We start from the raw sequence: 19,348 nt of genomic DNA on the forward strand, positions 1-19,348 counted from the left end.
TGGCTTAATGACTCCCAGTTCGGTTTCAGGAAACACCATTGGACTGAAACCACCCTAATATCAGCCACCAACTCTATCAGGTGCACAGTGGATGCAGGACAGGCGGTGGTGCTGGTACTCCTGGATCTGTCAGCAGCATTTGATATCATCTGCTGCTGGATAAACTCCCGAGTCTTGCCATCTCCCATCAAGCACTAGCCCTCCTGTCCTCATTTCTGATGGAAATATCTCAAAGGGTGAAACTACAGCACTTCCACTCTGAAGCTTTTGGTTTACCCTGTGGAGTTCTGCAGGGCTTATCGCTGAGCCTCACACTTTTCAATCTTAATGTGGCACCTCTAGAGGCCGTGATTCACTCCTTTGGACTGAAGGTAGAGTCATATGCAGGTGACATGCAGATCATGGTGTCAATCCCCAAGGGGTTCTTGTTCAGCATCAGAGAATATTCTCGGCTGCATGACTAAAGTGGCAGAGTGGATGTCATGTAACTTCTTGAAGCTGAATGGGGACAAGACTGAAGTTATGATTTTGGATCAGGGACATCAAGCTGGAATAGCAAGTGCAGGCCCAAGTCATTAGGATGTTGTCCTACCCCGGGCAAGAAGGCTAAGAAACTTGGGGTACTGAATGACACTGAACTTAACCTTAATGTCCAAACGAATCGTACCATCTCCACTTGCACCTGGATTATAAGGATGCTTACTAAAATCTTCCCCTTCATCCAACGGCCAACACTTAAACAGATAGCTCTTGTCCGAGTAATGTCCAGACTCGACAACTGTAACTCACTGTACCTGGGCTCTCATAAGAACACGCAGTATAAACTCCAGGTGGTGCAGAATGCATTGGCACGACTTGTCCTGGACATTCCTAAAAAACAGACTGCTGGGAAGGGACTAGAAACCCTGCATTGGTTCCCCATCAATAAACGCATTCACTTTAAATCACTCTGTATGCTACATAAGGCACTTTATCTCCCTTAGCCGAACACGGTGCCACATGGATTGATGTCTTTTCCCACAACAGAGGCATATAATATTGTATGTTTAGGGACTGGTAACTGACAGAATCCCGAGTATAAATTCACAAAGCTGGGTGCAAAGCAGGTGCCCATCACAGTCCCTGTGCATTGCAAGCATCTCAGCAATATGACCCTCAGTCATGCACATAAGGAGATAAATAGTGATCTAAAAATATGGCTGTGTTTTCTAGGAGGCTGCCATTAGAAGAAACAATATGCCTACCAGGTGGTTGTGTGAGGCTTTTATGAATCGTAGGCAAGAGGTACAAGCAAGGTACTCTGGGATTTTCCTCCTTCAGATAATTGTATTCACCCATATCTAAAAGATATATTTAATGCCAGTCATGCAGCATTTCATAATATGTATGTATCGACTTCTTGTATACCTCCCAAAATGTCAGCGCAAGGCAATCCGCATTCGCCAACTGGCGGCGAGCTTCATCTCTAAAGTCTGTCATACTGAGTGCAACTATATTTCCACCTTCATCCGATGACTTAATTGTGATAGATGGATCACTAGCTAAATGTTGTAATGCCAGCCTTTGATTGCGAGTCAAGTGTCTTGTGTGTACTTCTTTTTCTCACCATAGAATTTCGTTAAACCATGTTGCATAACACTATGAAATTCTTCAATGTTATCATACACAATATTCGAGTAATACCTACAATTAGGTCTAAACCACTACTTGCTGGACTATCTACTGTAAAGTCCAGATTACTAAAGGTATTGCCTACATTGTCATACATTTGATTTTCACTGTTTGATTTTAATTCATGTAACTACAAAATCGAATCAATGTCCTGCAACTCCCAGGATCTCTTATTGTTCTAGTCCTCTAGGTCCCCATCTCGATTCATTTTGAAGAGTATTTTCCAATTCAATTTTCTTACAAAAAGGAACAAATCAATATGTGTGCCTGTGTATATGAACTTGTTGCTAGGACAGAAGGAAAAACCTAACCTGAGTATTGATTCCTCCTCTTTACTTAATACTCTATCAGAGGGGTTAACTACAGAGTTATCGTTATGAGTCATATGCTCAGACTCCCAGCAGTTTAATTTGGTCCTTTTGTTCCTGCCCCCCTCCTTGTTGGCATTTTCCTCTTTTACTGCCTCGTTCTCTGCCCCTCCCTCTGCCTCTTTGTTGGTTGCGCGAGGAAGGTGTCCTGTTTCTGTTTCAGTACTGAAACTCCTGATAGAAGGTGAGAGGATGTATGCCTAACGGGGGTGTTCCTAGATGAATCCTCACGTTCTGTACTGATATATGAACTCGAGTCTGTAGATAATAGTTCCTGTAGTCACTACTGCTGACTCACTTTCTGATCCCTGTGTAAGGAGTCCAAGCGCTTGTCAAAGGCCAATATCCTGCCCTCAGTGTAATCTTTATCACATACGAATTTTCACTGTTTGTTTAACTTTAGTCCTTCCTTATGCTTGTTAAGTCCGATTTCTAGATTTATTAAAGAATTAAATGACCACTTTGTCTTCCTTGTGTTTATCAATAATTTCAAGTACTTTGCAAGTTTTTTTTCTGGGGTTCTCCAGATCAATCCTTGCACATTTCACTAGCATCTCTAACATGCCTTTGCAGGTTTCTGCCATATATGCTGCCCATTCTTTAAAGAGTTAGGATTATCATAAGTTGGAACAGTGGCTATCCTCAACCCTCTGGGGATCTGTCCCACTTCGATATAATTTGTTAGGGAGATGATTTTTCACCACTTATTCAGCTCCCTCCATGAGTTTCCCAAGGGAAGCCAAATTGAGTTTCAATGATAATTCTACAGATGACTTACCCAAATTACTACTAATACTCAAGTCCACATTCAAATCTTCAATAAACAATGAGAAAGCTATGGCTGCCTTTTATATTCTCGATCACTCATTTTCCCGTGGGATACTGCAGCACTAATCAATAAAGTTCACCAAATGTGTTGGACCAATTGGGCATGACAAGAAATTTGTCACGCCTCCATCTGCTCCAGGTGGCAAACCGACTTCTAGCACTAACACAATAGTACAGTTTTGGAGTATTTTATGAAAAATATTTTTACTTTGAAAGCGCTGGTCAATGATTGCAGGGGCTGGAACTACCGAAAAGATAGTCCCGTAACAGGAGTCCTCCAACTCACCAGTGGCACGCCGCTCAATCTCAGTCATTCACAAAGAACCCACTTACCATGCGGTTTAGGTCAGTCTACTCCCAATGGAGGAGTGAATCCACTTGGAGCATGGAAAGTGGCGTTCCCTGTAATAGCAACTACATGTAGTGGGAAGCAGGATGCTTTTTGCCTGTCGATGTGAATGCCAGCAACGGTTTACACATCAGTCAATTATGTGCCCATGTTTAATTTCCAAACCCAGTCATTGGAACTCAGGACTTAAAATAATTGCTCAGGATAGGATAGATAAAAACATAAGGGGTGGAGAGCAGGACAAACAACTCTGTCTATTTATTTATTTATTTATTATAGTGTTTTGTATAGCGCGAACAAGACCCGTGGGTATCACAGCGCTTAACATCGAGGTAGGTTACACATTGGCAATACAATACAATACAATATCATTTATACAAACAAACAGATATGAGGTAGAGGCAACTGTGGCTATGAGGGGGTGCCTAAATCTATATATTCCAAACGCATGTGCAATTAGCATTAAAAGGTAGGTGAGGATTAGCTTATATCTCTGTCTATATTGACAAATAAGGTGAGGTAGAGGTTAAATAGTTTTGGCTTTAAAAAACCATTATAAGTTAACATAGGACTGTGGTAGCGATCAGGACACAGTCAGGGCTTGTGTGAGGAGTTAGTCCCTTATCAATGATAACATTCTTGAATAATATTCTTGAAAGGGCCACCCTTCAGCTGACATAGATATTCGAACCAGCGATCTGCCAGCTTCCCTATGCAAGGTATTTACTCAACATAAGACTCTTCAATTCCCGTTTGAATGTTATAATATTTTGAATCTTCCTAACACTTGGAGGGAGTGAATTCCAGACTCTGGGGGCAGCTCCAGAGAATGTTCGGTCATAAGACTTTTTCTTTCGGAAGATGGCTGGCCGCAACAGCAGCTTCTTGGCGCTTCTAGTTGGTCTGTTTCCTCCCGATAGCTTGATTTTCTTGGCTAGGTATCTTGGCGTGTTATAGTGCACCGCTTTGTGGGTAATACATGCTAACTTCATTTGAATTCTGGTCTCATAAGGAAGCCAGTTTAGTGCTTTCAAGTGAGGAAATATATGATCAAATTTCCTAGATCCAGTGATGAGTCTTGCCGCTGCGTTGAGACAAGCTTTTAGTGGTGCTGTGGATGTTTTAGGTAGGCCGGCTAATGTGGAGCAACCATATTCGATCCTCGATATAACTAGGGATTGTATAGCCAGTTTTAGATCTGCCTCTGAGATGAATGGTTTTAATTTTCTTAGGTAGCTCAAATGGAAGCGGGCACTTTTCGCCAATGAATTAATGTGGGCTTTCATGTCGAGGTTCTCATCCAATGTGATTCCTAGTGATTTAGCTGAGTTTACTAGGGTTGGGGTGCAGTTAAGTGCAGTCACCAATTTGGTCCATTCCTTTATTTCAGCATTGCTCCTTGGAGGTGAAATTAGCAAGAATTCTGTTTTATGGGCATTTAGTTTCAGATGATTAGTAGTTAACCATTGTAAACCCATCTTTAATGTCTTATTCAATAGATCAATGTCATCAAGGGAGGCGATCTTCAAGTATATTTGCGTGTCATCTGCGTACATGTGGTAGGATATCTGAGAATTCCGAAGAATGTCTGTAAGAGGTTCGACATACAGGTTGAATAGATCTGGTGATAGCGTTGAACCTTGCGGGACCCCAATTGTGTTAGGACAAGGGGGTGAGATTGCTTGGTTAACCAGGAATCGTTGTGTTCTGTTCCGTAGGAAAGAATTGAACCATTTCAGCACATTTCCAGACAGTCCCATCCTGTCCTGTAGCCTGAATAATAATGCTTCATGATTTACCGTGTCAAATGCAGATGATAGGTCTAGTAGAATCAATAGGCATGCTTGATTTTGGTCTAGGGCTTGTAGCGCGTCATCGACAATATGCAGAATCGCAGTTTCCGTGCTATGTCCTGCTCTGAATCCTGATTGGCATTCGTCTAGTAAGGAGAACTTGGTGATGTGTTGATTCAGTTGGCTCTGCACGCATTTCTCAATTAGTTTGGCCAGTAAAGGGATGTTGGTTACTGGTCGGTAGTTATTCGGATCTGTTGTATCCGCTGTCGGTTTTTTGATTATTGGCACAACTTGTCCTGTTTTTAGACAGTCCGGGAGGATCCCTTGTGCAAGTGACGCGTTTATTATTTTGTCCAGATCGGGACCACGATGTGGCTGATTTCTTTAACACACTTTGCAGGTAGAGGGTCCTGATAGTGGTTGTTCGGTCTGATTTCCGACAGCGTTTTGGTGATCTTGTCCTGGTCATATAATTCTAAAGTGTTCCAATTTGCTTTATTTTTTGTCTTAATACTCTCTGTTGTCATGGAAGCCTCGCTGGTCGGCAACGGTTGGGTCGGGAGGATAGCCGCAGCGTTTGAGAGCTCTACCTCTAGCGGTTTGGTCTTCTCCGTGAAAAATGTGGAGAATTCCTCGCAGCTTAAGGGCGTTTTTGAGTTCTCTTGGGCCGATTTGGCTAGTTTATCTGATTGTTGCTTTAAGATCTAGAAGAGTTTTCGTGGTCTGTTTTTGGCATTGTCAAGTTCTGCTCTTATAAATTCTTTTTTGGAATTGATTATCTTTTTGTTATATTGGTTTCTGATTTTTCTGAGGGCTTTCAGCTCTGGGGAGGAAGGGTGTTGTCTCCATTTTCTTTCGGCCATTCTCAGTTTGCGCCTGTCCTCATTCAGTGACCCACTAAACCAAGGATTTTTTGGCTTTTCTGTGACTCTTTTTAGTTTTAGTGGCATGGTATCATTGACGATATTTCCAATTGAGGTTATGTAGTGATCAGTCAGCTCGTTTACATTCTGCATGTCGTTAGGTGGCTTTAAGTCTCTTTCGCAGCTAGTAACCAATAGCTCAATATTCGCCTCTTTTGTATCTCGGATCGCTTTTTTGGACTTGAGGGGTTGCACAGTCCTACCCTTTTTCACTGTGGGAATCACGAATGTTATGGCATCTATTGTCTATTACTGAACTACATTTATTTACATAACAGTCTGGGAGGGTCACTAGAAATTGATAAAGGCTATGAGGGTAGCTGAAACGTGGCATTCTTGGTGTCAATAAATTACCGATGTGTGGACTCTGACATGGTGCTCTTTACTTATGGATGGTAGTGTACACTTTATTGGCATATATCACACATGCACAATGAAAACACAAAAAATATTAAAAGGTGAATACGTAAAAATACATTTATTAATGTAGACAATAAATGAAATATTAAAAATTGAAAATTCCTCCCCAAAAATACTACAAATAATCGAATATATAAACAAAAAAATGCAACATAAAATGTACTATTCTCACTCCAATCTGTGCAACAGTAGGGAAAACATTGGACTTTGGAGGGGTGACATTTAATATTCCCACTCCAAAAAACACAGCAGTAGGGAAAGTGTTGGACTTTGGAGGGGTAAAATTTACTATTCCCACACCAGTCTGTGAAACAGTAGGGAAATCATTGGATTTTGGAGGGATGAGATTTACTATTCCCTCTCCAAACAGCGCAACAGTAGGGAAAGTGTTGAATTGCAAAGAGGTTAATTTTACTATTCCTAATGTAGTCTAAACAAGAGTATGGAAAGTACTAAACTTCAAACACATTACATATATAAGTAACACCATCAATGTAGAAAAAATATTAAACTCTTAATATAAAAAGTATTAATTAGCATGAATATATATATAAATGTAACAAAAAAATAAAAAAACAATCATTTTACATAATAACTATTCAATAAAATAATTAACAATTAATAAATAATTGGTATGCAATTATCAATTAACTAACTTAACGCTATATACCCCTATAGACCTAGCACTTTGCACCTAAAATATAACTTTTAAAAGAGTACTCCAGAATTTGTATACTTAAAATGAATTAAATAATTATTTAAAAAAATATAATTAATTACTTAATTTACCAGCCTATACCCTTACAAACCTAGCATCCCACAACTAAAATAGCAGTAAAATAAGTGTTCCATATTTTCCATAATTATCACAATATTAATTATTACTTAACTTCCCACTCTAGGCAACTACAAACCTAGCAGCCTGCAACTAAAATATAAGTAAAATAAATAAGTATTCCATAAATTACATAATTTATATCAATTACATAATGAATAAGAAATTAATAATTCAGTGTTATTTATTACTTACCTTCCCACTTTATACCCCTACAAACCTAACAGCCCGAAAATAAATCAATATTACATAATTTACATAATAAATATCAATCATATAATTAAATATGTCTTAAATAAATAATACTAATTATTAACTAATTAACTTCCCACCCTTTCCCCGTATATATTAACAACCTGCTACAACACTATAAATTACTACAAAAAAATAAGTAAAAAAATCTAAATCACTTAAAATTACAAGGTATATAAAAAATAACCTTTATATTAAAAAAATTGTACCACATAAAATTAATATAGCAACTAAAACACATTCAGATATTTTAAAAATTATATTTTAACCACTACAATATTGAAAACGATGTATATATATATATATATATATTTTTTTTACGATATTGCCTCAAAAAACTATATTTTTTTCAACGATATTTGTGCATCACAATATTTGGGTATCACAATATTTATTTTGTGATATTTCTGCCTCCCGATATTGTTAAATCAATATTTTGCCCAAATACCTGAGAGAAGTATCTCATTGTAAAACCACAAGCAGTAGCCCTGTTCTCATGCCTCAGGCTACTGTTCGTGCTTTTAATGTTATGTGAGCCTCTGTATGTTCCAGCCTGACTTCTACTGAAAATATAAAGGACTTTGATACCGAGGTATATAAATTAGGTCTTTAAAATGTAATTCTCACAGCACTCTTAGTAAATGGTTGGACCAAGTCTGGCTGTCTGAATGTGAAGCAGGGAGCCAAATTTGGCTTGGTACTTTCACCTGCTCTATGTTCGTAGTGGCTGCCTGTGTAAGAAGTGGGGAGGATTCACCTTTTCCGGGATCCATTCTGCCACCATGTTTCCAACTGCACTAACTCTACACAATGGCCCCACTGCATACTGATGTACAGAGGTTCTTAGAAGGTCTCTTTCCTACCTAGGTATACTTCCAGCATTAAGCCACTTTAAGGTATGAGTAGGAGTTTGGAGAACAGTTACCGCCTATCAAAGAATAACTTCCCAGTACATATTTGTTTTGAGAGTCACACAGGCCATTATTGAGTTTTCAAGTAGAAGCGCAGACATTAAATTTGCAACTAAATCATTTAATTGATAGAATGACCATTTAAGCATACCTCCCACATAGCTTGAGCAACACTTTGACTTCTATAGCAGTTTTGAATTTTTGATGGTTGCAATGAGAAAGAGATCTACGGATCGAATTCACAAATTTCCAGAGAACACTAACCGTGCTTTGAGAGACACACGAGATCTTCCTCTTGCACCATTACAAGGCGGCATGCATGAAAAGGAGTGTAACGCAGGCCCCTGGAGCCCCTGGCGTGCAGGAGGCCCCAACCCTTCTGGAGGGCCCCATGCAGCTCAAGGCCAAAGAATATATGTGAGACAAGGGAGACTCTGAGGCCCCTCGTCACATTCTGCGTTTGGCCCCTCATTTTATGTTACGCCACTCCACGTGAGCTATCCTCTACTTTACATTGTTGTTCTAGAACAATGAGAATGCGGATGCGAGTGTGCCATCATCTCTTGGCACATGAGGAGTTAACCATAACGGTAATGACATAACTGCTACAAAAATGCCAGTTAGAAGCGCACATCCTGTAAGCAGTTGGAGAGGCAGTATTTTTTATTTTGTTTATTGTCCGACCTCTAGATTCTTTCTTGGGTCCACTCCACGTCATGTGTAAAAGCAGGCCTCCCTCCACACCACCAGATTGCCCTACAACCTGTCAGATCCGTGAGACCTAGTTGGTATGATCCGGAATCTCCATTGTCCCATCTGCCTCTTCTCACAGTACACACAGATACTGTAGTAATCCCCTTTGGGAATGAGGCAGGCTTCCATACCTGGTCATGAGATGTCATGCACTCACCACCCCGTCCTGTCAGCACCCGTCCTGCTAGCTCTAGCGGAGAAGATCACAGACCCCCTGCTTGCAATTGCAAAGCTTTAATCCATTACCATGTAGTTCCACATCTGGGAGGGATAGATGGATGGATGGATTGGTGGGTGGATGGATGGATATGTGGATGGTTGGGTGGGTGGGTGGCTGGGTGAGTGGGTGGCTGGGTGAGTGGGTGGGTGGATATGTTTTAAAACTTCTTGCATAGAACAACACTTGCCACATTAATCACTTCGCATATCTTAGAATAAAAAGGTTGTCACCCAGGCTACATTGAAGCAGAATTGCCACCTGTCCAGGTTAAAGCACCTAGCTTAAACTAAAGGTGATAACCATCATTTAAGTTACTATGGATTCTACCTTTGACTAAGCATTAAGTATTCTGAGCTGCCACTGGTAATGCTTACATGGTATTCTGTAGCAAGAGTCAGCAACATTGTGAACAATGTAACCAAGGAAAAAAAAGATGGCAGTGACAACATTTCATCAAACTCTTAGTGGTAGCTTAGGAGACATCAAATGCCATGTGATGCCAAAAATATCACAGCAAGTGACATCACACAACTTTTGAAGCCTATTGATAGCTGTGGTGTTATTAAGAGAATAGCTGTGGAAAGCTTGAGGCTGCAGCATGTAAATCTCCTGTGTCTAACAAAAATGAATGTGTACCCATGTGATGCAACTGGTGCTATGTAAAGCGCTCTGATTTCCGATTCGGGTCAAGTTCGCGCTTTATAAAACTCTGAAAAAAAAGATTTGATTTCTAAAAGTGTACAAACAACCAGCCACAATCACAAGTTAAAGCTGCAGGTGTTCTTCAAAGGTCTCTAGATAGTGAGACGTGGAAAGCCACAGGGGTTGTAAATTAAAATACATCATTTGGGAAAGGGCAAGTCGTTGCTACCCTAGCTTTGTCTGATTGACAATCCTTAGCTGAGGCAAAGCTACCCCTTCAGAAAGCAAGCCATAAATGGATGTTACTGACTTCCAGGAACATTGACACTGTTCCTGTTCTTGCCAATTTCAAGCCCTGTGCGCCTGCATTTTCCAATACCTTCCAGTTTCTTGACACTAGTAATTCTGTGGTACTGGAGGCCTCCAAGCCTAATAGACAAGCATACCGCTATCACAACAGTACCCGATGACTATCGGCTGGAGAGGAGAATCAGATATGGCCTGGATATGCCGCACCAGCACCACACACACCTGCAGTGAATTAGCCTAGGAAGTCCTGTTGTGGGTGTTGTAGCTGCTACAGGTTGTTTAGGTCTCGTGGCATTTACAGCGCGAAGCGCTGTCTCGCCAGAGACCTAATGTCAGCGACTCAGCTTTCCAGGAGACAAGAGCTGGCCATGCGCATCCAAAAATCGGATCGGAGCGGGCCGCGCACGCGCGAACGCGCACGCTGTGGCCATGTCCTGTCTCCTGCGAAGCTCCAACACACACACAGCCACACCTCCCCCTGCACGCATGCGCACACACAGATACACACACACGAGCGCACATACATGCACGCACACATACAGAGACACCCCCCCGCGCGCGCACACATACACACACGTGCGCGCGCACACACACAAGCGCACCAAGACCCCCCCAGCCGCCCCCCCTACAACTAAGGCCCACTTACCACCACTCCGGACATCTGCAGCCTCCGCGGGGCTCTCCCTCGGGCATGGGAGCCCCGCGTCACCGCTGCTTCTCTGGCCAGGCACTCCGTGGGCGCGGGCTTCACAAGACGGAAGTCCCGCCCCACGATAGGTTTCGTTTTTGTCAGTGCGCGCGCACGTCTTGTGTATTGCTTATTGTTGCTGCTTCAAAACACTGCAGGGAAAAGGTAATGAATGGACGGCTCTGGAAGGAGACGGTGAGAGGCAAAGAGATACTGAGGAGTAGTGGGATAAACATGATCTTGTCTCATGTCTGTGTCTTTTATAGTGCTCGGTGCCACACCAGTTAGTCGGCTCGAAGGCGCTTTGGGCAGGAAGAGAGATGGGGACGTATAAAAGAGTGGAAAATATATCACGAAATAAGGTATCGGAAAAAATGAAAGGGAGAATTTGAGATATTATAGGTTTTTTGTGACATAAGAAATTTGGTTTACCTTCACCAAATACCGATAACTCTGGTACAGAGACCTAGTTTACTGGTCTTCAAAACACCCAGCCTCTTCCGGTCTGCAAACTGAGTTCCTAGGTTGCAATCCTAATTCTCCAACACATTTTCTAAAAGATGTCTTGATTATGATAGTTGAAAGAGAGGCCACCAGAAATGCTAATGCTCCTTAATGTTAAGAGCTAGGCTACAGAAATATCGGCGACTTCTTTTATTTTTTGCTCCAACATAGAGTGTAACAAACATAGACAGTCAGACACCATTACAAGCATTTTATAAATCAGGGTTAGATTAAGCCCAACTTCTCTTGGCAGAAATTTCGTTTGTGCTGAATTTAACAGGATAACGTTTAGATGCTATCTGGAAATTGGCTAAATTTGAACCAACGTGAGACTATAAAAGTTTAATGTTTACTTTTAGCAAACACGCACGTCTCTTCTCCCTCCACACCAAACTGCAATATTTCCAAATCATTTGGGAATGGATTACAAACCAAGCTGCAACTGTTTTGGAAAGTATTGTCTGCCTGTGAATAAGCCATGAATGTTTAAATCTACCTAAAATGTGAAGCATAAATTTATATTTTGAGAATTCAATTCTCCAGTTACCTGGAAACATCATATGTTTCTGCTGTTGCTGTAGCAACTCTAACCTGTACTTTTTGCTTGGCTGTCTGTCTCATAGAGAAGCAATTGGAAGATTAATATTTTGCCAATTTGTCTATTAGTTTGCAAGTTGGAATAATGAACATAGTCTGTGTGTCCACTTAGTGGAAGATTTCCCCTCGGAATGCTGGCCCGTTGCTAAATAAGTTAAAGTTTCATTTTTTTAATACACTTTTTTAAGGAGATTAGTTCAGAAGGTAAACTACCCTTTTATAGCCGGAGAGCTGTTAAAATACCGTTGAAAAAAACACTGCATGCCGGTATATTTTGTGCCACACGGTCCAGAACATTGCCTTGAATTGTGATTACAAGAGTGTCATGCATTTCTTGCTTGAGACATAAAAGATAAGGGATGGCCTTCATAGATTTTAAGTAGTTTAGTCTCTGTGCCGTTTGGCTGTTGTATTAACAGGAACTCACGGAAAATACTTGGAGGATGGTCCATTGAGTTGATGAGATGACTGCTATACAGCATTATGGATTTTCAACTAATAATTACAACGAATTCTACTATAGATAGTGAACACCTATTGAGCATAGGTATTGTATTTCTCCACCACCACATCACTCAGGAACACCACCACATCACTCAGGGACACCGCCAGATCACTCAGGGACACCACCACATCACTCTGGGACACCGCCAGATCACTCATGGACACCACCACATCACTCTGGGGGCACCACCACATCACTCAGGAACACCACCACATCACTCAGGAACACCACCACATCACTCAGGGACACCACCACATCACTCAGGAACACCACCACATCACTCAGGGACACCACCACATCACTCAGGGACACCACCACATCACTCTGGAGACACCACCACATCACTCGGGAACACCACCACATCACTCAGGGACACCACCACTTCACTCGGGGACGCCACCACATCACTCGGGGACGCCACCACATCACTCGGGGACACCACCACTTCACTCGGGGACACCACCACATCACTCAGGGACACCACCACATCACTCAGGGTCACCAGCACATCACTCAAGGGCACCACTCGTCACTCGGGGACACCACCAAATCACTCTGGGGCACCACTCGGAGAACCACCACATCACTCGGGACACCACCACATCACTCGGGGACACGACCCACTTCACCCTTCCACCGACTCAATTACAATAACTGTTATTTAAGTATTAACTATTAAAAAAATGAAAAGCCATTGTTATTTGTAATATCAATACATCTAAGTCACGTAAATACAACTCATATTGCATTACAAATGCTATAGGTTTCACATTTGCAAAAGTTATAGCTATTGACATTGTCATAAACAATGCCAATAACTCAAACTTTAATGCTGCGAGACCTATTGCATTGTAAATGCTTGTTTTAGCAGAGCCCGCCTCACGTGTCTCCATCAGTCACAGACAAGCTATCCGTGTGGACATGTCCTTCATTAGGACAATGCAAGGCAGGTGGCCTTACAAAGAGCTGCGGCTGAACCTTCTTGGGAAAGTTGGTCATCGGTTGTACGGCTGACGGCGTTATCAGCCTTGTCTGCACCCTGATGTGCGAAGTGAAGAGCAGTGCCGCTGACAGGTCCCATGTCTCTGGAATTTGTCGCCTAAGAAAGACAAGATGAAGAGCCACTGGATGCCCAGCATTCCCTAAGCCCGGGACATCGCCCACAACTCGCATACAAGCAAAACAAAAAACATAACAGAAGACAAATAGACAACAGTTTCATATTTGTTGTCCCATTCCCAGGGGTTTGAAGCACCGCCGCCAAGCACTTGTCTACGGATGCCAAGTTGGCAGGGAAAATGAAAAGGCCCGGAAAGGAGCCAGCCACCTCGTCCTTCCGCTACCTGGAGTCTGTCAGGCTGAGGAGCCGAGGCCAGGGAACACCTCTCCCAACAGGACGCCACCTGCATCGCTCTCGGGCTGCCCACAAATTGAGATGCATGTGGGTCTGTCGGCTGGAGCTGGCAAAGAATGACAGGGGACGACAAGGGGTGGGACGTGGGCAACGGACGACACGCAGAGCAGGCGACACGCAGACACCGGCAGGGCCAACGCCGGGTCCTCCTGGGACCCCAGCTCGGCCCAGAGAGGCCTGGCAGACACTTGGAGACGTCTTTCGGCGGTTCCTACCCTGCCATGCATAGCCGGGTGCTATTAGTCAGGCAGCGCACCTCTACCCGCCGACAGATGATAGATATGTCACCGCGCACGGAGAGGGGTTGTTTGTCTTCCAGGTGTATGGATTCCCTTTTAAAGCCGACAGGCAGCTGACACTTTTCAGCGCTCTCCTCCAGACAGACTTGGCATGCCGGGCCTATCAAAGGAGGGATCTTTCACAGGCTGGATGAGAGAGAAAGGAGAGGTGCTGACGTGTGCTGTGGAAAGACTGGCGCCAGATCAAAGGAGCTAATGAAAAGGGATTACAATCTGCAGAACCTCCTCCTGGCCCGGCGGAATCCATGGGGCGGCCCTGGGCAGGGCGAAGGAGCAGTGCGCACGCGCGCAATCACACACGAGCAAATAGTGCATGAAAGGTACTTCCCACCAGGACACAGCCATGGATGCCAAAGCACGTGCACACATGGACGAACACCTGTTCTAATTTACTCACTTACATACGTAGAGCAACTTTAGCGGGAATTTAAGTACCTTTTAAGTGAGGTGGTAATGAGGCACATACACATTCCTGAAAACATCTTAGCATGTATACACCCATGCGTGTAAACAGACAACCTCCCTCCAACGAGTGAACTCTCACCATATCAGAGAAATAAAAACATGGTCCTAGAAAACAGTCCCGGTCATGCGAGGCGTATCCATGAACCGATCCCTACCTACAGGGCTTTAAGTGGGATGGAAAAACTGGGGGGGGGGGTCTCTCAAAGGGGCGTGGCCAATGTAATTAAGGGCGTGGCTTAAAAACACCTAAGCTAAAAATCTGTCCTTAGCATAGTGTGCCCCCGACTTGTATTTTGCTGCTTCTGTCATTGCTCCAGATATATGATACAACAAGTAACATCATACCTTCAACAAGTCAGCACTATTTGCTTTTTCAATGGTTGTTAGTTGCCCTGGTGACACCACGACAATGTTGCTGCTCCGGAGTTTCAAAAAGAGAAGGGAAATCCAGAGAGAAAATCACTCTCTTTAAAGGATTTCCCTTTCGCTACAAAGCTCACCTGGCACAAGGGCATGTCGTAACTTCTCCACTAGTGAGAAGTGAGCAGTGAGAGCATGTGCACGTCGATATGCCTGCTGTCACTGCAGTCTGGAAAAAAATGGACCCCTGTACCAGGGCACAAAACAGAGCCCCATAGAGACCCGTTTCGAGCCCCCTTTAAAAAACTGCTGGTGCTCAGCGATACAAAAGGGGATGATGGACGGAGCGTTTGAGCAAATCAAACACTCACCCCCAGTCAAATGATCTGGGTTTAATCCATCACCATTCTTTAGTTCACTCAGCCACAGTTCAGACATGACCATATGCAAATCAGTCTGACCCTGTGCCTCATGGGAACAGTCCAGCCCGAACTGCCAAGCCATGTCTTCCCTGGACCGGAAACAAGCTTCCGAGGACCTGTTCCTGGCATTTCAGCCGTCTTCAGCCCGGCTTGCTTGAATCCAGTGGCAAAGTGAGCAAGGGACTCACGTCTGAGCATACCCTGATTTGCATATAGCCATGTCTGAAATGGGGTGGCTGAGTGGGCTAAAGAATGGTGGTGGATTAAACCCAGATCAGTTGACTGGGGGTGAGTGTTTGATTTGCTCAAACGCTCCGTCCATCATCCCCTTTTGTATCGCTTTGTTCACCCTAAGTGTGGCAGGGTATGCTCAGACGTGAGTCCCTTGCTCACTTGGCCACTGGATTCAAGATAGCCTGGCTGATGAGGATTATGAATCCGAAACCGGTCCCAGGATGCTTATTTCCGGTCCATGGAAGACATGGCTTGGCAGTTCGGGCTGGACTGTTCCCATGAGGCACAGGGTCAGACTGATTTGCATATGGCCATGTCTGAAATGGGGTGGCTGAGTGGGCTAAAGAATGGTGATGGATTAAACCCAGATCAGTTGACTGGGGGTGAGTGTTTGATTTGCTCAAACGCTCCGTCCATCATCCCCTTTTGTATCGCTTTGTTCACCCTAAGTGTGGCAGGGTATGCTCAGACGTGAGTCCCTTGCTCACTTGGCCACTAGATTCAAGATAGCCTGGCTGATGAGGATTATGAATCTGAAACCGGTCCCAGGATGCTTGTTTCCGGTCCATGGAAGACATGGCTTGGCAGTTCGGGCTGGACTGTTCCCATGAGGCACAGGGTCAGACTGATTTGCATATGGCCATGTCTGAAATGGGGTGGCTGAGTGGGCTAAAGAATGGTGATGGATTAAACCCAGATCAGTTGACTGGGGGTGAGTGTTTGATTTGCTCAAACGCTCCGTCCATCATCCCCTTTTGTATCGCGGTGCTCAGCACCGGAGAGACCCAGCCTACTTAAAGCCCTGCCTATCTATATGACCACAAGTCAACACAAGCATTCCTAAAGATAAATGGCATACACATTGAAAACAAAGCCATGCAAATACATTGGCACATGCAAACACAAACATCATATGGGCAGAAAAGCTCTATCACATGCACAAATTAAAAATTGTATGTAAGCACTTAAGACACGATTGTAAACTCATATACAGGTCAGATGATGCTGTCACACATACATTGTTTTAGTTCATCTTTTCTCTGATCAAACTTGAGTAGACAGGCAAATAGTTGAGTTCTGTTTGGACATATTTATACAGAGTGAAAGTGAAGACGTTTTTAAGGGCCGGCTTGATGATGAAGTTACCAATTCTTTTAAATATATAAATAGATTGGACTTTTGTTCCGCCCAGAGGATTTTTTTCTGGCACCGCTGGCTATTGGTTGTTTACTAAATTAAATAATCAAATATGGAGTGTTTGAATTACAGTGCACAGGGACTATTTTACATCCATAAAACACTCAGAATCATAGCACCTTAAATTCTTTACCTCACAGATGCATTGTATACAGAAAGCTATTTTTTTTTGTTTTTTACTCTGCCACAGGTTTTTACGAATGTTTTACTCAGGACTAAATTCAAGCTAATGCCTGTTCTAATAGCAAAGCAAACTTGTCCATGGTCAAGGTGGTAGTCCGTGCATGGATTTATACTAATGTGATGGAGAGCTGTATGACTTGTATAGACTCATACTGCATTAAGTCAGGTCTCACACCATATTCCGATGAAATATTCCTGCAGAAGGAGGTAGGATTGTTCATTCTGAAGTCTTGCTCACCTTTAGTAGAAAATTACATCTGGAATAAATGTGAGTTACACAATTAGATGTCATGTTGTGAATGTCATTGAAAACAAAAGAATCATTGTCCAGCTCTTGAAATGTAAAAATATATTGATTCATGTTGACATTCCAAATGTTTATTAGGAGAGAGGATGTAGCCTTACGGCTAGAGCGGTCGACGTCGAAGCTGGGGAACCGGGTTTGAGTCTCGGCCGATGTCGAAGCTGGGGAACCGGGTTCTAGTCTCGGCAACGACGCTCAACATCCTGTGATTCTGGGCAAATCACTTAATCTCCCCGTGCCTAACAAAAATGAATGTGTCCTCATGTAATGAAACTGGTGCTATGTAAAGCGCTCTGATACCCGATATCTTCGGGTCAAGTTCGCGCTATATAAAACTCTAAAAAAAAAAATGTAAACAGAATGGTGAAATATTCCTAGGTATTATCGTTAATGTATAAGTTGTCTGTAAATAGAGTGACAATCTTAAACACTCGTTACATTGTGCAGTAGCCTTTAAAAGCCACATGGGAGCTTAGGCCCCTAAGAAATGGATTCTTGAGTTAGATTGAAGGTATTCTGAGTTGGATGTAGTAGTGTGTATGCTGGGTTTCAAAGAATCAGACCTGCACACTTAATAAAGTTCAAAAAGGCATATTCAATACTGAACATGACATACTTCTGTCTACTCTTTTTTGCTTTATCATATATAAAATTTAGAATTTTACTCTGACTTAATATCATTCACATTTTGATCTCATAAGAAGTGAAACATCTTCTTGGCTGTTCCAAGGTAAGCACCGACAAGTCAATAACTTGACTTCTACTTTTCAATGTGTCCTTGTTGGACACTGTACACCGGTTCTTGTAATGCACATGTGTAATTGATGTCAATAACAACCTTTGGAAACGCCCTGAAGAAGTCCGAAACCATATGAGGATAAAAGTGTTTTCTGAAAGATGTCTAACATATAATGTGGTTAAAGTTTTTATATTTAGAAGTAAAAAATGAATCAGTCCGTCTATAACGCAACTGGTGCTCATGTAAAGCACTCTGATACCTTCTGGTCTAGTTTGCGCCATATAAAATTCCACCCCCCTTCCCCACGGAAAAGGGTGCACTTTACTGATATCCATTAGAGCAACTTTAGAATGACTTTAAGTACCTTTTAAGTGAGTAGGTAATGAGGCACATACACAGTACTGAAAACATCTTAACATGTACACATGCCAGGGAGCACTTAGAAGAAAATTTGTTTTTAAAGTTAGGGTTTTTTTTTACATTTAGATAAAAATCCCTAACTCTACCCCAGGCATCCCTTCATTAGCGGGGTGAGCGGGGATGTTAAAAATTATAGTAAGGGGCAATACGGACATTGTGGTCCTATGACCCTAATAAAAATGCACTTTTGGAGAGTTAGGGATTTTGATCTAAATTTAAAAAAAAAACTAACATTAAAACCAAATTGTCTTCTAAGTGTTCCCTGGAATACGGTCGAGCCCACTCTGACCTTTAGGAGTCAGAGTGAATCCAATGATAAAGCATGCCACTACTAGAGTGGGTGAGGGTTATAAATAAAAAAAAGGTTTCTCCTCTTCCCACTTCTGAATGCGGTGAAATGACATAAAAAATTCTTCCTCTTTGTGGCCGGCTGTGGGGGAATAGGCAAGAGACGAGTCTTAGTAGGGTTCAAACTAGGCTTTATTGACTGAAACAGTCTGTCTGTACAGGTTGGTCGGATCGGCGAAGGATGCGGTGAGTGGCTTCTTTCCTTCCTGCTTTTTCGGATGACACCCTCCTCTCAGCGCCGGGTCGGGCTCCGCCTTCCTTTTACTTCGGGATCCGTCGTGGCCCAGGTTCCGCCGAAGGGGGAGACAGAAACAGAGGAGGTATCAGTACTGGGTTCGACACAACAGTTGCTTTAGGGAAAGGGGGTGAGGGAACACTCAGTGCTTCAACTA

General features: G+C 42.9%; 1 protein-coding gene across 1 annotated transcript in view; it reads left to right on the top strand.

The window, feature by feature from the left end:
• Positions 1–19,348, top strand: part of LRMDA (leucine rich melanocyte differentiation associated) — a 1,143,369-nt gene that overhangs the window by 425,044 nt on the left and 698,977 nt on the right. The window lies entirely within an intron of this gene.

Source organism: Lissotriton helveticus, chromosome 5_1, assembly GCF_964261635.1.
Source record: "Lissotriton helveticus chromosome 5_1, aLisHel1.1, whole genome shotgun sequence".
Taxonomy (NCBI): Eukaryota; Metazoa; Chordata; class Amphibia; order Caudata; family Salamandridae; genus Lissotriton; species Lissotriton helveticus.